We start from the raw sequence: 19,528 nt of genomic DNA, 5'->3' as shown, positions 1-19,528 counted from the left end.
GTCATTGGAACACAGCCACACCCGTGGACTTCTGTGTTGTCCGTAACTGTTTCTCCCTACAGGAGTAGAGTGAAGAGATTGTAACAGAGACTACATGGCCCACGAGGCTGGAAATAGTCTTTGACCCTTTGCGGGCAAGTTTGCCAGCCTCTGGTCTCACAGGTTAGAACTGTAAGAATCCAGGGGTGCCTGGGTGGCTCAGTCAGTTGACTGTCCAACTCTTGATTTCTTCTCAGGTCCAGATCTCACAGTTGGTGGGGTCGAGCCCCGTGTTGGCCTTTTTGCTGATAGCTACACAGCCTACTTGGGATTCTCTCTCCTCTCTCTCTCTGCCCCTCCTCCTGCTGTGCGTGTTCTCTCCCTCCCTCTCAAAATAAATACATAAACTTAATAAAAAAAAAAAAAAGAATTGTAAGAAGTCAGACAAGCACATTTAGATCTGCTGACTACTGTGCCAACATAGCACGGGGCTTTCCAACAGTCAGTGGAGGCACGTGGTGCTGTCCACCTCGTAAATCACACCGTTCCAAACCTCATCTCTGTCCCTTTTTCACACGTAAGCATACAGGGCTCATTGCTGGAGCCCCACGGAGATGCAGAGTTTAAACCCCAACCCAGCTTCTTGCTTTTTTAGTATTTTATTTTTAAGTAATCTCTACATCCAACATGGGTCTTGATCTCACAGTCTTGAGATCAAGCATCTCAAGCTGTACTGACTGAACCAACCAGGCGCCCCAGCCCTAAATGAGTATCGAGACTCGCCCATTTCAGATACATTTCCTTTCCGTTACCAGTTGCCTCTTGGTCCTGTCTTTTAAGAAATTCTTTCTTCCCAGTGAATAAGAGATAAACCTCTGAGTAATGGAGGAACCAAATTGAGGAAGATTTCTCAAAACGCACTTATTTTTTCCTACACTTTTTTGGACAAGGCCTGTACCCTGCTAAAAGGCAGTCTTCTATTTTTAATCTGTGATATTTCAATAAAACCATGTAAATGTCGTACTTGGAACTGTAGGGTGTTTTCAACATTCTTTGCAAAGAGCATTTCTCTACAGCGGGGGCTGTGGGTGCGTTGTGAAAAGTTGTACTCACACAACGGAAATCTGCCATAACATTTTCTCCATAGACGTCTTCCTTCATTTAACGAAATTGCCAAAATACCATGTTAGGGTAGCCTTTTGTTCAGAGTTTGAGTTATTGTTAGAAATGTCAGCCCAGACCTTCCTAAGGGACACAGCCAGCTATACTAAGGTGCCTGTATACATAGGCATTTAACATATCTGTCCCCATGTTGACGACCACCCCCACCCCCACGCCCCCATCTGCTGTCACCCATCACTTTGTTGTCTGTATTCCTGGGTCTGTTTTTTTGCTTTCTTTCTTGTTGGTTTGTGTTTTTTCTGTAGATTCCAAATTAAGTGAAATCCTACCATATTTGTCTTTCTCTGACTTCACTTAGCATAATGCCCCGCTGTGCATCCACATATTCTTATCTGTACTCCATGAACGTGATCTTAGGACCTGAGAGGGATTTGAACAGGCTCAAGGGAAATCAGGCAAAGCTTAAACCAGAAAACACACTGAAATTCTCGTTTTCCTATATTTAGGTCTTATAGGAAATGGGAATGTTGGCATTTTGTCTTTCTGAAATTGTGTCTGAAATTATATTTGCACCAAGAAAAGTTTTGCCCGCTGGACGGGTAAAATGTATCCATAAAAGAGAGAGGGTAGGCCAGTGAGAGCATTTGGGGAGCACAGTATAAAGACATTAAATAGGCTGTTCAGGAGTTTTAGTATCTACACTCCATCTGATCCAATTCATTTTCTTATCTGACTCTGTTCTTACTTCCTTTCTCAAACACACTTGCTCATTTAAAAATAACAGTTATTTGAGCAGTGCCTGGGAGGCTCAGTCCTTTAAACGTCTGACTCTCGATTTCGGCTCGGGTCATGATCTCATGGTTTCGTGAGTTCAAGCCCCACATTGTGCTCTGTGCTGACAGTGTGGAGCCTGCTTGGGATTCTCCCTCTCTCTCTGTCCTCCCCCCTGCCCCCCCCCCCCCGCTCTTGCTTTCTGAGTCTGTCTCTAAATAAATAAATACTACTTTTGAAATTTAATTATTTGAGAACTAAGTAATAGGTTTCCATGTAAGAAAATCACATATGGGGCACTTGGGTGGCTTGGTCGGTTAAGCATCCAACTTTGGCTCAGGTCATGATCTCTCGCTCCTCGTGGTATCGAGCTCTGTGCTGACATCTCTGAGCCTGGAGCCTGCTTCAGATTCTGCATCTCTGTCTCTCCCTGCCCCTGTCCCACTCCTGTTCTATGCCTGTCTCTCTCAAAAATAAATACACATTTTAAAAAAATTAAAAAATAAGAAAACCACAGATAAATGGGATTATGTTCCAGTTGAAATGAAAACTTGACTCACACTCTGAGTTGTAGGACTATTTTAGTCCCCATTAAGAAATTTCTCGAAATGTATTTCTATGGAGCGGGGAGCAATATAAACGTTTATAGGCCCATCTCAGCTTTTTATTTTTTATTTATTTAAAAAACCTTTTAACTGTGGCAAAGTACACATAGGGTTCATCTTTTTTTATTTTTATTAATTTTTCTTAGGTTCCCATATATATTTTTTCTTTACAAGCCTCAGAAAATGATTAGTAGAACAAGAGGAACACGGCGCATTCCGTGGCCAGGGTTTAGAGCTCTTGCTGTTGTGTGATTATCACCGTAACTCCTGTTTGCTATAAGCCTGCGTAGGGTCTGGCTCTTCATGTGTTTGGATGCGTGAGTCTGTGCTGTGTAGCTGTAGCGCTGGGCTCACTTTGCAGTGTGGAGGGATGAAGTTATTCACCAGCTTCGGGGAGGGCGGGCTTCTGGGATTTACTACAGTCGGCCTCCCTCCAGGGCCGAGATGCTTCTCCAAGGGCCTGCCAGACTGCCTGGTAAAGGGACGCTACCCTTCCCCAGTGCTGAGCGTAACTGCCGGGAAAAGGCCACACTGGAATCCACAGGAGAGAAAGCCAAGGCAGACTGGCTCTGAGTATAGAAGTACAGTGTGATTGAGGTGGGCAAGCATCATTCGGGGAAGAGTTTGACCTGCAAGGCAAGTGCAGAGTGATAGAAGAACAGCTGAGTTCTTTTATTTTTAAGAATCCCTTAGGGGCTCCTGGGTGGCTCAGTCAGTAGCGTCTGTCTGGCTTTTGGCTCACTGTCCGTGGGTTCGAGCCCTGCGTCGGGCTCTGTGCTGACAGCTCAGAGTCTGGAGCCTGCTTCTGATTCTGTGTCTCCCTCTCTCTCTGACCCTCCCCCTCTTGCACTCTGTCACCCTCTCTCAAAAGTAAATAAACATAAAAAAAAAAAAAAAGAATCCCTTAAAACCGCCACTGGAGACAGGCATTGTGGGGAAGGGAGGGTTGGGGTTTAGGGCCAAATGGCCTGGTTCTCCCCTTCCTGGCAATGCACTTGCAAAGTCTCTGAAATACTGGGGGACAGTGACCGTGTGGGGACAGCACCACGTTGAACACCCAACTCATGCACCCCGGACGCTTCACACAAATGCTGTGTGTTTCTCCTGGCACCGCACGTGGGTCCTTTGGCCTGTGTGTTCCTGATTGGGCGGGAATAGACGCCTCTGTGTGGTGTGACGTCAGCATCCCAGCTTAACCATCAGTGGGACTGTCAGAAACCCTCGGGAACCTGGGGGTTTGGACTGCCCATCACCTGAGCTGCTTGACTCACAGAAGGTTTGTAAGTTTGGAACTCATTTGTTCTTTTTTTTTCTGTCTCAAGATTCCATCTCCCTTTTATTTATTTATTTATTTATTTATTTATTTATTTATTTATTTTTAATCTTTATTTTTGAGAAAGCAAAAGCAGGGGAGGAGCAGACCACGGGGCAGAGGATCCGAAATGGGCTCTGCACTGACAGGCTGTCCGCACAGAGTCCAACACGGGACTCAAACTGAGGAACCATGAGATCATGAGCTGAGCTGAAGTCAGATGCTCAACCGACTGAGCCACCCAGGGGCCCCTGGTCACCCTTTTATTCATTTTATATATTTTTTAAGATTTCATTTTTAAGTAATCTCTACAGTCTACCTGGGGCTCCAGCCCATGGCCACCATGATCGAGAGTTGTGTGCTGTATTGACTGCACCAGCCAGGCACCCCTCACTTATTACCCTTTCACATTGTAGGAAAACACGAGTCATCTTTTTTTTAATCTAGTTTTATTTTATATATTAAAATTTTTTTATGTTAATTTAGAGACCCAGAGGGAGAGAGAATGCTCATCCACGCGTGAGTCGGGGAGGGGCAGAGCGAGAGGGAAACAGAGAATTGAAGTGGATTCCAGGCCTCTGTGTTAGCACAGAGCCTAACACAGGGATCAGACTCAGGAGCAATGAGATCATGACCTGAGCCAAAGTCAGACGCTTAATTGACTGAGCTACCCAGGCACACACACCCCTTTTATTAATTAAAAAAATTATTTTAATGTTTATTTTTGAGAGAGAGAGAGACAGAGTATGACCAGGAGAGAGGTAGAGAGAAGGGGAGACACAGAATCTGAAACAGGCTCTAGGCTCTGAGCTGTCAGCACAGAGCCTGACACGGGGCTCAAACTCACAAACTGTGAGATCATGACCTGAGCTGAAGCCAGACGCTTAACTGACTGAGCCACCCAGGTGCCCCTTCTTTTTTTTTTTTTTAATCTCTGTGCCCAACGTGGGGCTCACACTCAGGACGCCAAGGTCAAGATTTACATGCTCTACCAGCTGAGCCAGCCAGGCGCCCCAGAAAACACACCACTCTACTTGGTGGATGGAATGCCTGGCCCGCCTCTGGCCCTGAGGTCCATTCTCCTTCAGCGTCCTGTGTCGTTCACTTAACGGAGGTCAGCAGTGCTGCCTGACTTAGGTCAGGGTGCGGCATCACGGGGAAAGTGGATGTCATTAGAGGTACGGTTCTTGGTCATGCCTCAGGCACACCGCCGGCAGTGCGTGTCTCCAAATGATGATGCACTACAAGCTCTCATTTGCAGGCATCACACACGAGACTAGACGGGTGTCATTGAGATTCAGCCACATCAAGGAAAAGGATGTACCTGCTTCATCCTTACATCCAAGGGAGCCAAGCTGTGTGTCCTTACAGTTCCCAGTCTTCCGGGGCTGACCGAGTGGTGCCCACACCTGCAGTGTAATTGAACTGGTCAGATAGTCAGAAAGGAAACGTCCAAAAATAGATTGGGGGGGGGGGGTGTTGCAATTCCGACAGGAAGCAGCATTCGTCTTATGAATGGGAAAATATTCACAGTCAGTAGCTAGAGACATGAAATCGGGCCTGATGGAAGAATACATACTTTTAAGGTGCATTGTATGTGTATTTTTTTTTCTTAAGTTTATTTTATTTTTGTTGGGGGAGGAAGACAAAGAGAATCCCAAGCAGGCTCTACACCGTCAGTGCAGAGCCCAACGTGGGACTTGAACTCATGAGCCGTAAGATCATGACTTGGCCCAAAGTTGGATGCTTAACCGACTGAGCCACCCAGGTGCCCTGCATCGTACCTATTTCACCTGCTTTTACAATAATTTATAGTAATAGTTATTGCTGCCCATGACCTTGCCAGCATCTGGTACCAGTGATGGAATTAGGGGAGCATTACCCCTTAAAGACATATTGACCAACAGAGTAAGAACTTGAACAGGAATTAGGGTATGTAGAAATTGCATGGCTTTTACTGCTAAAGAATGAAATTCCATGGGTTGGAAAGGAAATTCGTTTTCCACACTCTCAGCTACTCAACTGACCATGCACTCTGCCGCTTTCTTGGTGGGAGAAATGACCTCTCATCTCTAAATGAATGGTCTCTATAAAAAGGTGGTCAGCGTTGATCCTGGACTCCAGTCGGTCTGGACTTTGCATAATGAGCTGCGCATGTGAGCAGAATGCAGGCCCGCGGATGGCCCGCTCCTGCTCCAGCGACCACGTCCTAGTCACCTGGAAGACTGACCATGGGGAAGTGTGATGGGAGTTGGCTGGAAACAAAGTTACATCTCCTGGAAAATCTGAAAATGGATCGAGTGCTGTAGGTACAGTGTAAACGACCAACGCGGAGTGTTGAAGATTAGCCAAATGAATCGCATGTAATGAGTGCATTGTGTAGATGCAGATCGATAATTCATTGTGTTTGGAAGACTTCCCTTCAGTAAATTGTGTTACCAGTTGCAAATTCCTATTTATTTTCTTTGTGCAAAATTCCTACCTCCCTTCCATCCAAGTTATTGTAAGTGATCAATTGGAGTGATATTTCATGATAAGAGCACTGAAAGCCAGAACTTGGGGTTCAAATCCTACCACTTTGAATCTGTGGAACTTAAAACTAGTCTAGACTGTTTACTTAAGCTCTCCAGAACTCCGCTTTTTTACCTATAGAATGGGAATGCTAAAGAGGGTTGCTGTGCGATAGAATGGACGTAAAGGGACTTTGTTGAAGATACACTTCCTATGTACGTGGTTGTGGCGCAGGGATTGATTTCATACAGGTGAGGGCTTAGCCTTGCTGTTCAAGAATTTTAATGATGGGGGGCGCCTGGGTGGCTTAGTCGGTTAAGCGTCCGACTTTCGCTTAGGTCATGATCTCGCGGTTCGTGGGTTCAAGCCCCGTGTCGGGCTCTGTGCTGTCAGCTCAGAGCCTGGAGCCTGTTTCAGTCTGTGACTCCCTCTCTCTCTGACCCTCCCCTGCTCACACTGTCTCTCTCTCTCTCTCCTAGAAATAAATTTAAAAAAAAAAAAAAGAATTTTAATGATGGGGCGCCAGCGGGGGTTCAGTCAGTTAAGCGTCCAACTCTTGATTTCTGCCCAGGTCCTGATCCCATGGTTCCTGACATCCAGCCCCGCTAGCTTGTTCCCTTTTTGAGATTCTGTCTCTCTGCCCCTCCCCTGCATGTATGCTCGTTCTCGCATGCTCGCTCTCTCTCTCTCTCTCTCTCTCTCTCTCTCTCAAATAAACATTTAAAGAAAAAATAATTTTAATGATGGAGGGGTGCCTGGCTGGCTCAGTCAGTAGAACGTGTAACTCTTGATATTAGGGTTGTGACTTCAAGCCCCACGTTGGGCATAGACATTATTTTAAAACAAAATCTTAAAAAAAAAAAAAAAAAGAACTTGGGGCACCAGGGTGGCTCAGTCACTTAAGCATCTGACTCTTGATTTCTGCTAGGGACATGATCTCACAGTTCATGAGTTTGAGACCCATGTCAGGCTCTGTGCTGGCAGCATGAAACTGTCTTAGGATTCTCTCCCTCTCTCTCTCTCTCTCTCTCTCTCTACTCCTCCCCTTCTCTCTTTCTCCTTCTCTCTCAAAATAAATAAATATTCAAAAAAAAAGAAGAATTCTAATGATGAAAATAGCTGATAGGTGCCTTCATTCTAAATTAAAAGATTATACTTTGACAACTATATTTGTGTTAAACATCAGAACACACAGGGTGCCTGGGTGGCTCAGTTGGTTGAGCATTCAACTCTTCATTTCTGCCCAGGTTATGATCCCAGGGTTCATGAGTTTGAGCCCTGCATCGGGTCCTATGCTAACAGTTCAGAGCCTGCTTGGGATTCTTTCTCTCTCTCTCCTTCCCTCTCAAAATAGATAAATACAACATTAAAAAAAAATCAGAACACACAGAAGCAGCTTACTGTACACTGAAAGGCGGGAATTAGAGTAACTTAGAAGACTCTCTCACCTTTGTATCAAGATTGCTCAACCTCGGTTCTGTTGACGTTTGTGACAGGAAAATCTTTGCTTGCTGGAGAGGTTTTTGTGTTGGGTGTTGAGCGGTACCGCGGGCGTCTACTCATTAAATGCTAGGAGCACCCCCCCACACACACACACCCCACTTGTGACATTGTGACAGCCAGTACTATCTGTGGACATTGCCCCTGGGACAGATGGCCCTCAGGGGGGCAAAATTGTCTGCCATTGAATAAAACCTCTCCTGTGAACATGCTCTACTTCTATAATTTTAATGCCATTTTAAAAACACAAAATGTACCCAGCAGAGTTGAAAACTTCTTCCGTACTGAAGCCCGCACACGATGAGTAGCAGTTTTCTTCATCATTGCCAAATCTCAGAAGTGACCAAGGCGAGGTGCCCTTGAGTAGTGAATGGGCACGTAAAACCGTGGTCCATCCAGACCGTGGAATAGTCTTCGGTGCTGAAAGGAAATGAGCTGTCAGGCCACGAAAAGATACGGAAGAACCTTAAACGCACATTACCAAGTGCAAGAAGCACATCAGGCAAGGCTGTGTACTGTAGGACTCCAATTCTGTGACATTTTGGGAGAGGAAACATTGCAGACACAGCAAAGACCAGTGGTTGCCAGGGGTTGGAGGGGCAGGATATGAAGTCGGAGCACGGAGGACTGTTAGGGACCCTGTAGTGATGGGCGTGTGTCCCTGTACGTGCGCCTCGGTCCACAGAACGCACCCCAGCAGGAGGGAGCCCTCGTGTAAAGTGTGCACTCTGGATGATGACGACATGTCCGCCTAGGTTCATCCGTGGTAGCAAATGTGTCCCCTCCCGTGGGGGGTGTTGGTAGTGGCGTAGGCTGCTCATGAGTGAGGGCAGTGGCCATTTGAGAACTCACTAACCTCTGCTCAGTTTTGCTGTGAACCTAAAACTACTCTAAAAACAGAAGTTTATTCAAATATAATACCTTAGGGGCACCTGGGTGGCTCATTTGGTTAAGTATCCGACATCGGCACAGGTCATGATCTCGCAGTTTGTGGGTTTGAGCCTTGCATCGGGCTCTGTGCTGACAGCTAGCTCAGAGCCTAGAGCCTGCTTCACATTCTGTGTCTCCCTCCTTCTCTGACTCTCCCCTGCTCACGCTCTCTCTCTCTCTCTCAGAAATAAATAAAACATTAAAAATAATAGTAATAATGAAATAAATATAATACTTTATTTTTCACTATTTTTTAAATGTTTATTTTTTTATTTATTTATTTTTATTTTTTATTTATTTCTAGGAGAGAGAGAGAGAGAGAGAGAGCGCGAGCAGAGGAGGGTCAGAGAGAGAGGGAGACACAGACTCTGAAACAGGCTCCAGGCTCTGAGCTGGCAGTCAGCACAGAGCCCGATGCGGGGCTCGAACCCACGAACCACGAGATCATGACCTAAGCGAAAGTCGGACGCTTAACCGACTAAGCCACCCAGGCGCCCCATTAAATGTTTATTTTTGAGAGAGAGAGAGGGAGAGTGTGTGCACGAGAGGTGGGAGGGGCAGAGAGAGAAGAAGACATAGAATCCAAAGCAGGCTCCGGGCTCTGAGCCGTCAGCACAGAGCCTTATGCAAGTCTCGAACCTGCGAACTGTGAGATCATGACCTTAGTCAAGGTTGGGCACTCAGCCAACTGACTGAGCCACCCCAATGCCCCTACTGAGCCACCCCCATGGCCCCTACATATAATATATTTTTTAAATGTTTATTTTTGAGAGGGTGCTTGTGTGGGTGGGGGAGGGGCAGAGAGAGAGGGAGACACAGAATCCAAAGCAAGCTCCAGACTCCGCACTGACAGCAGAGAGTCTGATGTGGGGCTTGAACTCATGAACCACGAGATCATGACCTGAGCCGGAGCTGGATCCTCAACTGAGTGAGCCCCTCAGATGCTCCTAAATAGAATCATTTTTAAGGGCAGAATAAAGATGGCATTTCAAAACTCATTATATTGTTCTGTTTACCTTCCCACGGCTGTCTCACCCATGAAAGAATTGGGGAGTTTGAACAGAACTTTGTGCACTTGGGTCCTGAAATCAGCGTGTCAGTGCGATGTGACATTTGCACCAAGGTCCCAAGGGTCCCTGGTGGCAGCTGTGTGAAAGGCCCTGGGGACCGGAGACGCCTGCTCTGTCCACGGCACCCTCAAGCCCTCTGCCCATCGCTGTGCTGCTTCTCTGTGACAGAGCACAGACCCACTTTCCTTCTGAAATAAGCACTTCGTTCTCCGCGTGCTGACTGGTCACCCCGACGAGGTGAGTGGGCTGTTGAGATGCAGTAACGAGTCATGAGCGCACAGCTTCATCTGTCCAGTGTGACAGTGCTCTGAGGCAGGGGTGCGGCAGACACCGCCTGTAGGCCAGCCCAGCGCAAGGCCTACTTTGGCAGATAAAGTTTTATTGAAAGGGCCCTGCCCCTGCCTCTTTGCATTTTGCCAGTTCGTGCCTCAGAGTGCGCGACTCAGTGAGTAGCTGTGGCAGGGCTCAAGTCACCGGCCTTTTGCAGGACAGGTGTGCTTGCCTCTGCTGTGGTCCTGGAGTTGCCCCTCGGTGGCCGTGCTACATAGGTCTCCCAACTTTCACGCTCAGTTTTCGGAAAGGGGCGGGTGGGGGCACCCAGGTGGCTCCGTTGGTTAAGCATCCGACTTAGGCCCAGGTCATGATCTCACAGTTCATGGGTTTGAGCCCTGCGTCAGGCTCTGTGCTAACAGCTCAGAGCCTAGAGCCTGTCTTTGGATTCTATGTCTCCCTCTCTCTGACCCTCCCCTGCTCATGCTGTCTCTGTCTCTATCTCTCTCTCTCAGAAATAAATAAAACATTAAAAAAAAGAAAGAAAAGGGGCGGGTGGTCAGTGGAGGAGCCTGTCTGCACAAATGATAGAGGACACCGAGAACATTCCTCGTTAAGTGCTCCGGGGAGTTCCCTGTGTTTCCTAGGTGCGGCATTTACAGAATCTGGACCAGCGTATGGTTGGTAAAATGCCCGGCTTGTGCACTTTTTCGTCGAAGATACACACCACCGTTTTCTCGGATTTTATTTTTTTTGTATGCTTTTTTTTTAATGTTTTATTTATTTCTAGGAGAGAGAGAGAGAGAGACAACGTGAGCAGGGGAGGGTCAGACAGAGAGGGAGTGACAGACTCTGAAACAGGCTCCAGGCTCTGAGCTGGCAGTCAGCACAGAGCCCGACGCGGGGCTCGAACCCACGAACCGCGAGATCATGACCTAAGCGAAAGTCAGACGCTTAACCGACTAAGCCATCCAGGCGCCCCCGTTTTCTTGGGTTTTAAAACAAAGTGTTGGGGCGCCTGGGTGGCTCAGTCGGTTAAGCGTCCGACTTCAGCTCAGGTCATGATCTCATGGTTCATGGGTTCAAGCCCTGTGTCGGGCTCCGTGCTGACAGCTCCCAGCCTGGAACCTGCTTCTGATTCCATGTCTCCCTCGCTCTCTGCCCCTCCCCTCGTCACACTTGTGCACTCTCGCTCTCTCTCAAAAATAAACATTTTTTAAAAAGACAATATATATCAAAATCTATGGCCAACTATAATGTGTACACGTACATGCATACATATATTCATAGAATATATACTTCTCCAAAGTGGCTTTGTTACCGACAGTGTGGTTTGATCTTGCTTTTGGATCCAGTCCCACAATTGGCCTTTTAATCACAATGGTTACACCGTTTACCGCTGGCTTTTTGTTTTCCATGTGTACCATTGTGTGTTTCCGTTTTCCTCTCTTCCTGCATATGTTTGCATAAATTGACAATTTTTTGTGTATGATTCTGCTTTATTATTAGCTCTTCAGCTATACTTCCGATTTAATTTTTAGAGTAGTGTTCCAATGCTTGCCATGTCCGTCTCTAATTCGGGGCAGTCTGGTGCTCACTTGCGCGGCACGTGTCCTAATTTGGCACAGTTTGTATTTGCACATCCTGGACATGGACCTAACAGCAGTGTACTTCCATTCTTCTTCCGTCTTTACTTCTTGGTACTCCTGGTGTTGAACATCTTACTTCCATAGGGTGAAAAAAGCACAATACAGGGGCCCCTGAGTGTCTCAGTCGGTGAAGCGTCCCAGTTCAACTCAGGTCATGGTCTCACAGCTTAGGAGTTCGAGGCCCACGTCAGGCTCTGTGCTGATAGCTCAGAGACTGGAGCCTGCTTCGGTTTCTGTGGCTTCCTCTCACTCTCTGCCCCTCCCCGACTAGTGCTCTGTCTCTTCTCTCTCAGAAATAAATAAAAACATTTTTTAAAAAACCCCACAATACAGTTATTAATTTTGCACTAAGCAATTATATGTAAAAGGAATTTTATAGTTTTTTTTTAAATGTTTATTTGAGAGAGAGCACGAGCAGAGGAGCAGAGAGAGGGGGAGACACAGAATCTGAAGCAGGCTTTAGGCTCTGTGCTGACAGCTCAGCACATGGGGACTTGAACCCATGAACCATGAGACCTGAGATGTTTAGCCGACTGACCAACCCACACACCCCTAGAAATTTTAAAATGAGAAGACAATATGGAGGTAAAAAAATTTTTTTTAAAGTTTTTCTCATTTATTTTGAGAGAGAGAAGGAGAGAGAGAATCCCAAATAGGCTCCACACTGACTGTGTGGGCAGGGCTCAAACCCAGGAACCCAGAGAGCATGACTTGAGCCGAAATCAAGAGTCAGGTGTGAGCCACCCAGGTGCCCCAGAAGAAAATACTTTCATACTTACCATTTGTGCCACTCATCATTACTTTGCACAAATCCAGATGTTCAACTGAGCTCTTTTTCCTTCCCCTCAAAGCACATCCATTAATTTTTCTTAGAGGACAGGCGTATTGGCAGTGAATTCTCTCTGCATTTGTTTGTCTGGAAGTCTTTTTTGTCTTCCTATTTAAAAGCTGTTTTGTCTGAGAGTAGAATTTTTAGTTGACACATTGTTTCAGCACTCTAAAGATTTCATTCCATTGTTTTCTGGCTCACATCCTATTTGACAACAAGTCCAAGTCCATGGGTTTTGGTGTCTTCCCCTCTGTTTGTAATTTGTGGGTTTTTTTGCTCTCTGGTTGTTTTTAAGAGTTTCTTTTTACTGCACATTTTCAGGAAATGGTGTCTTGTTAGCATTTTCTCTGAACATTATCCTGCTTGGTGTTTATTCAGCTTTCTGGACCTGTTTTACCTGTTTTTAACCTACAGTTTCCCCAGACTTACTCGATCTTGGAAACTGTTTTATGTAACACATTGCAGTCACATCTAAGAACCGGTGTTTTATGAATAAACACTAAAACGAACCCTCCCCCCGGTTGGGGCAACGTGAAAGTCACTGGTTTTCCATGTTTGTGACTCTGTCCTGTCTGCTTGGACCATGGAGAATGGCCTTCAGCAGAAAGCCCCAGACTTGTCCCTGGTCCTTCTGCACAGGGTACAGACATTATTACTCGTGAGACGGGTATCAGCCTTGAGTGGCCAGCCGCAGCTGGTGCGGCTTTGTAGGCACACTTCCACAGTAACCGTATTTCCCATCTCAAATATGGGTCAGAAATTTTACCAGGCTTCTCACATCTGCACCATGATGATCACTGAGTGGTTAATGTGCACCGCTGGAGAAGCAATGGATGGTGAAGGTTACCGCACCGCCTGCGGGTTGCAAGACTAAAGTGTGAACTCCAAAAACGTTCAGACTAAATATTTTCTAGACATTGGACAACAAATACTGTCATTTAACTGTGCAACCTGTTTTTACTTTTACTAAGTTTGTTTATTTTGAGAGAGAGAGCAGGAGTGTGTGCAAGCAGGGGAGGGGCAGAGGGAGAGAGGGAGAGGGAGAGTATCCCAAGCGGACTCCGCGCTGTCAGTGCAGAGCCCAACACCTGGCACGGGGCTCAAACCCACGAACTGAGAGATCATGACCTGAGCCAAGGTCGGATGCTCAACTGAGTCACCCAGGCGCCCCTGCAGACTTTTTTTTTTCTTTTTTAAATATTTTTATTTATTTCTAGGAGAGAGAGAGAGACAGTGTGAGCAGGGGAGGGTCAGAGAGAGAGGGAGTCACAGACTGAAACAGGCTCCAGGCTGGTAGTCAGCACAGAGCCCAATGCGGGGCTCGAACCCACGAACCGCGAGATCATGACCTAAGCGAAAGTCGGATGCTTAACCGACTAAGCCACCCAGGCGCCCCCCCTGCAGACTATTTTTTTTTATTAATATTTTTTTTTTAATTTATTTCTAAGAGAGAGAGAGAGACAGCATGAGCAGGGGAGGGTCAGAGAGAGAGGGAGTCACAGACTGAAACAGGCTCCAGGCTCTGAGCTGGCAGTCAGCACAGAGCCCGATGCGGGGCTCGAACCCACGAACCGCGAGATCATGACCTAAGCGAAAGTCGGACGCTTAACCGACTAAGCCACCCAGGCGCCCCCCCTGCAGACTATTTTTAAAAGAAAAACCTGTTGGGGCGCCTGGGTGGCTCAGTCGGTTAAGCTGACTCTGCTCAGGTCATGATCTCACGGTTTGTGGGTTTGGTTCGTCGGTTCGAGCTCCTGTTCAGGCTCTGTGCTGACAGCTCAGGATCCTGCTTTGGATTCTGGGTCTCCATTTCTCTCTGTCCCTCCCCTGCTCACACTCTGTCTCTCTCTTCTTCAAAAATAAACAAACGTAAAAAAAATTTAAAAAAGAAAAGCCTTTTAAGATGGTTCTTGTTTTTTTAACTTAATGTGTTTATCATATATAAACTGTTTTTTTGAAGACCATCAGGTTAGGCCGTTGCGATTTGTATAGAAAATTACCAGTCTTTATCACTAACAATACACAAAAGTTTTTCTGGGTCGTAACCATAACTTTAAAAGGGAAGGCATCCCTTTGGGTTCTCGCTTTGGGTTTATGTATAAACAGAGACATACACATTTACTTACATGGCAAGAATTAATCCACCTGAATTAAGGGTTTTCGAAAAGTGAGCTTTTTAAAAAAAAAATGAGATAAGATGGGAGGGAATAATGCGTGCATTGTGACTCTTCACTTTTCGGCACCCATTTCCCCAGTTCAGCGAGGAAAAAGAGAAATGGGGATGATGGCCTGATTAATTCCCGATGGATGAGGCTTATCTAGAACTGGCCTATTTCCTGATACTATTATATTAAAGGTAACATTTATTTTTATCAGACATTACCATCGGGGCGCACGTGGCCTTCGTTTGAGTCAGGCCCCGTCATCTTTAGATTTCACACGTCCAGAGTGTATAAAGTGTGCTTTCGTATTTGTATAGGAGAGCACCCAGTCTTCCACCAAGGACAGCCTCGATTTGTTGGGGTGTCTGGTGCCTGGGGTGTTCAGAGTCCGATCCCTGTCTTCTGAACTTGCATGTGGTGGTGAGCCATGCAGAGAGGGCTCTAGGAGCGTGTGGGCCGTGGGTGTCGTCACCCAGGGGTGCCCGCGTGCAGGGAGGAGCCCTAGAAGCGAGGCTCGAGGATGAAGGGGTTTCCTGCAGGGCCGAGACGTGAGGGAACCGCAACAGCAGAATGGCGTTTCTTGTGTGGGATCATCTGGTGCAACAGGGTTGCGGGGGGTGGGGGGTAGGGCCCTGGGGCACAGCCCTGAGATCACAGTGGGAGATTCCAGCAGGTGGACTTCTTCCATTACTTGATAAAAGATTCAGTGAGTTTATAGAGCGTGGAACAGAGCTGGGCAGACAGTAGGTACGATTTTGTGTTAAGTACTATTAGTGTTTTGTAATAACTTCACGAAACCCGGCGTGTCCAATCCGATTGGATGGCGGAACCATTTTCCAGGTGACAGCAAACATGTGCCGACAACCTGGAGACATCGTTCTGACCTGGGCTCCCAGCTCATTTGGTTCTAGGCTTTGCTGGAGCAGCTCTGCCCGTCAGCGTCCCCGGTCTGTGGATGACGACGCACATGTACTCGCCAAGGGGGTCCTGGCTCCAGTCAGGAGTCTTTCCCCCCACCCTTCAGGCTCAGCAATGCCAGTGTGACTCAGCTGGCTGGTCCTGGCCCAGGCGCCCCTGACGCTGCAGCGAGGAGGTCACCCGGGGCTGCTGTTATCTGAGAGTTTGACCGGGGCTGGAAGGCTTCCACAGAGCCTTCCACATGAGGCTGGCAGCTGGTGCCAGCTGTCGGTAGGGGGGTCTCTGTCCTGCTCTGTGCTGACCTCTCCAGGGACAGGTAAAAAAAAAAAAAAAAAACTTCATTGACGGGGTGCCTGGGAGGCTGTTGATTGAACATCCGACTTTGGCTCAGGTCATGATCTGTTTGTGAGATCGATCGGGCTTCACCCGGACAATGCAGAGCCTGCTCAGGATTCCCTTTCCCTCTCTCTCTCCCCCTCTCCCACTTGCTCTGTGTCTTAAAATAAATTAAAAAAAAAAACACAAAAAACTCGTGCAAGTTGGATTGTATTCTACCAAGAGGTAGAATTATATAGTTAAGCATTTAACTTACAATCAGTAAGAATGTTTGCTTTGTCCCTTTGACTTGGTGCTCCATTTGGGCGGTTTGCTTTGTTCTATAAATTTGGGCAACCACGAAGGAGCGTTATGACGATCTATGGAAGCATCCCCTAGATACTTCTTTCTGAATCTAAGACCTGTGTGAAAGTGTTTCTCACCTCCTAGTATTTCACAGTGAAAATGAGAAGTCGCAAAGAGAGCTCAGCGAGTCTAAAATCTGTTGTGTTAAAGTTTCTCCACCTGGGTTGTTGATGCTTGGGGAGGGTCCATCTTTGGGCAGGGGGGCTGTCCTGTGAGTTGTAGGATGTGCGGCGGCGGCCCTGCCCCTCCCCAGTGGTCATTATTGGACCCCTCCTCTGCTTGTGCCAGCCAAGAGCGTCTCCAGACACTGCTCATCGACCTTGGACTGGAAGGCGCTGTCACCCCGGCCAAACCACCGTGTCACAGTGCGGACACGCTGTCATAATTGTGGGCTTTCATTCGGTATCATGAGCTTGGATTCGTAGAAATCCGGGTGTGAACTCTGAGAAGGCCCCCGGGCGGACAGCTGTTGTCATGTGGCATCTATGGGTCTGCCCTGAAACGTGAGCAAGCCTGAACTCAGAACTTCCAGGGCTGAACCTGGGGCAGCGGGGGACGGGCGGCGGCAAGATGAAACAAAGCCCGTTCCTCTGATCGCCCGACACTTTGCTAAGCTCCTGAACAGGAGAGTCATCTGCTTTGCTCCGAGTAGAGGAATCCTGTGTGGCTCTTCTTCGTGGCGTTTGCTGTGCAGAGCCACTGGGCAGCTGCAGCCGGAGTGCTAGTGGGCCGGCTCCCTGTGTAGACCGCCCTGCCTGCCCCCACTTGGAGCATCAGCTCCCGTCCGCAGGCGCCATGCTTGCTTAGCTCCACCTCTGCCCGTCCCGCAGCCTCTGTCAGTCCTGGAGAAGATGAGGCTCCAGCACAGGAGGAAAACGGCAAAATGATGGAGGGCAGTTCTCCTCCTAGGCATACGTCCCAGGAGTTGGAAAAGAGAGGCTCAAACACTTGCATGTAAACGTGCAGAGCGGCACCATTCACAGGAGCCAGGGTGCCTTCGGCTGATGGACGGATGAATGAAACCAAGCTCATCCGTGCAGTAGGTTCCTGTTCGGCCACAAAAGGCATGAAGTATACAGGCTGCGTCACGACTGAACCTTGAAAACATTAGGCTGAGTGGAAGATGACCCACACAAAGGGTGTCGTTTCTTCCAGTTATGTGAAATGCTCGGAATGGGCAAATCCAGAGAGACCGGAGATAGATGGAGGCTGTTGCGAGAGCCGGGAGAGGGAGTGTGCAGAGAGGGACTGCTCAGGGAGAATGAGGTTTCCTTTGGGAGCCAGGGGGAGCTTTTGGGACAGGACAACGTGGATGTTTGCACACCATTGTGACCATCCTGAGGCTTTATCCCTCCTACGTGGACGGCCTGCCCATGCCTTGCCAAGAGCTGAGGAGCAACCAGAAAATTGTGCAGTGCTTTTCGTGTTTATTGTTACCTTGGAGAGTAAAGTACCTATTGCACTTGTGAAAATCATTGGCATTTTGCACACAGACTTCGCAGTATGTGAACCTTTTTGCCCGAACTGCTTATGGGTAATGGTTCTGTGGGTACCAATAATGGGAAATCAGTGACGATTGGGTATTAGAAGATTGGATTTATCATCTTAATTTACTGTTTCTGTCAGTAAACTAATTAATTTTGACATGTTGCATAAGCAGAAGAGTGTTATTAACCAGTCATATTTTCCCTTTTGTGCATGTTTGTAACACACAGATGATGTTAATTACACTTCCTGAATCTCACAACATATATAAAGGGTAATCTTCAATTCTAAGACACTAATTTGTGAGTTACCATCTGCTTTGGACCAAAGAATAAGAATTTGATTCTTAAAGGTTTTTCTGAACAGCTTGTAATAAGAGCTGTTTATATATTAATTACTTATTGAATTATTATGGATTTTAACGTTTTAATTTTCGAGCAATTTGGGGCTTATTGTGCTGACATCTGCTCATATTTTGATACTTTGTGGTATTTAGCAAGTGTATCATAAGGCTGGTTTTTTCCCCCTGTGATAATTTACAACTCAGTCCCAAAACTAGTAATTAGGTTTCTGCTTCAGGTACTCTAAGGAGTATGGTCCTCTTTTATCTCTACTTCAGAAGGTGTTTCAGAATGAAATGTATTTATATCTTATAAGCAAAATAGTATTCCTTTATGCCTGCATCACGCTGGGGAATAATTTCTATTCAAAGAGTTGTAAGGGGATTTTATTTGAATCTCAGGTTTCTTCAGTGACAGGTTTTTTGTTTTGTTTTGTTTTATGAGAGACAGGGTGAGTGTGAGCAGGGGCGAGGCAGAGAGAGAGAGAGAGAGAGAGAGAGAGAGAGAGAATGCTAAGTAGGGGCCACGCTGAGCGTAGACTGACTCAGGGTGTGATTTTCCAGCCACGAGATCACCACCTGAGCCGAAGCCAAGTGGTGGATGTGCTCAACTGACTGAGACACCCAGGTGCCCCCTGTGGTAGATTTTTAAAACTTGCCATCAGTATTACTTTTATCTTCTATATCCTTATGATTTTTTTTAAGCGTTCTGTAATGAAACTTAAGGGCCTATGAACCTACCTATAAAATCGTTTTAACCTCCTTTCTTTCATGAGCATACCTATAAGCATGACTCAGTGGGACTAATTTACTTGAATTTCCTTAAAACATTTTACGAGGTTCTGCGTTCACTATTAAGAAACACCATTACTCATAGCTTTACTTGTGGAAGTGAATTATATTAACCCTGGCACCTTTTTATTATCACTTAAGGTGATTGAACAAGAATTTAGAGAAAATAGCGGGCAGTTAATTTCCTTAGATTTTGAGCTTATAGACAATAGTAGGTAATTTCAATGTAGGGGGCTGGGTTCATTCACAACCAAAGAAATGTTATGAGGAAGAAGGTAAGTATTGTTCAGTAAGTTCTGGATGATTGCATAGTGTTTATATTGACTGAAAAGTAAAAACAAGATTTTGATACCAAAGTTCCCTTGTGAACACCTGGCTTCTTGAGAAGCCCAAATGGTGGCGTTCACATGAAATTGAAATGTATGGAAACAGTAACGGATATGTTGAGATGCATTGATTCCTTGCCTTTCTTTTGCTTTACTTTAGGAAAGCCAAAGGGGAAAAAAGATTCTTTTTTTTTGTTGTTTTTTAAGTTTTTTAGTGTTTATTCTTAAGAGAGAGTGTGTGAGCAGGGGAAGGACAGAGAGAGAGGGAGATAGAGA

General features: G+C 46.6%; 1 protein-coding gene across 1 annotated transcript in view; it reads left to right on the top strand.

Annotated features, from left to right (window-relative positions):
- Positions 1-19,528, top strand: part of TBL1X (transducin beta like 1 X-linked) — a 225,698-nt gene that overhangs the window by 139,875 nt on the left and 66,295 nt on the right. The gene's annotated exons all lie outside the window — the stretch shown is intronic.

This window comes from Hyaena hyaena, unplaced genomic scaffold (genome assembly GCF_003009895.1).
Source record: "Hyaena hyaena isolate Hyena2069 unplaced genomic scaffold, ASM300989v1 scaffold_85, whole genome shotgun sequence".
NCBI lineage: Eukaryota > Metazoa > Chordata > Mammalia > Carnivora > Hyaenidae > Hyaena > Hyaena hyaena.
This window is presented reverse-complemented; position numbering and strand designations above follow the sequence as displayed.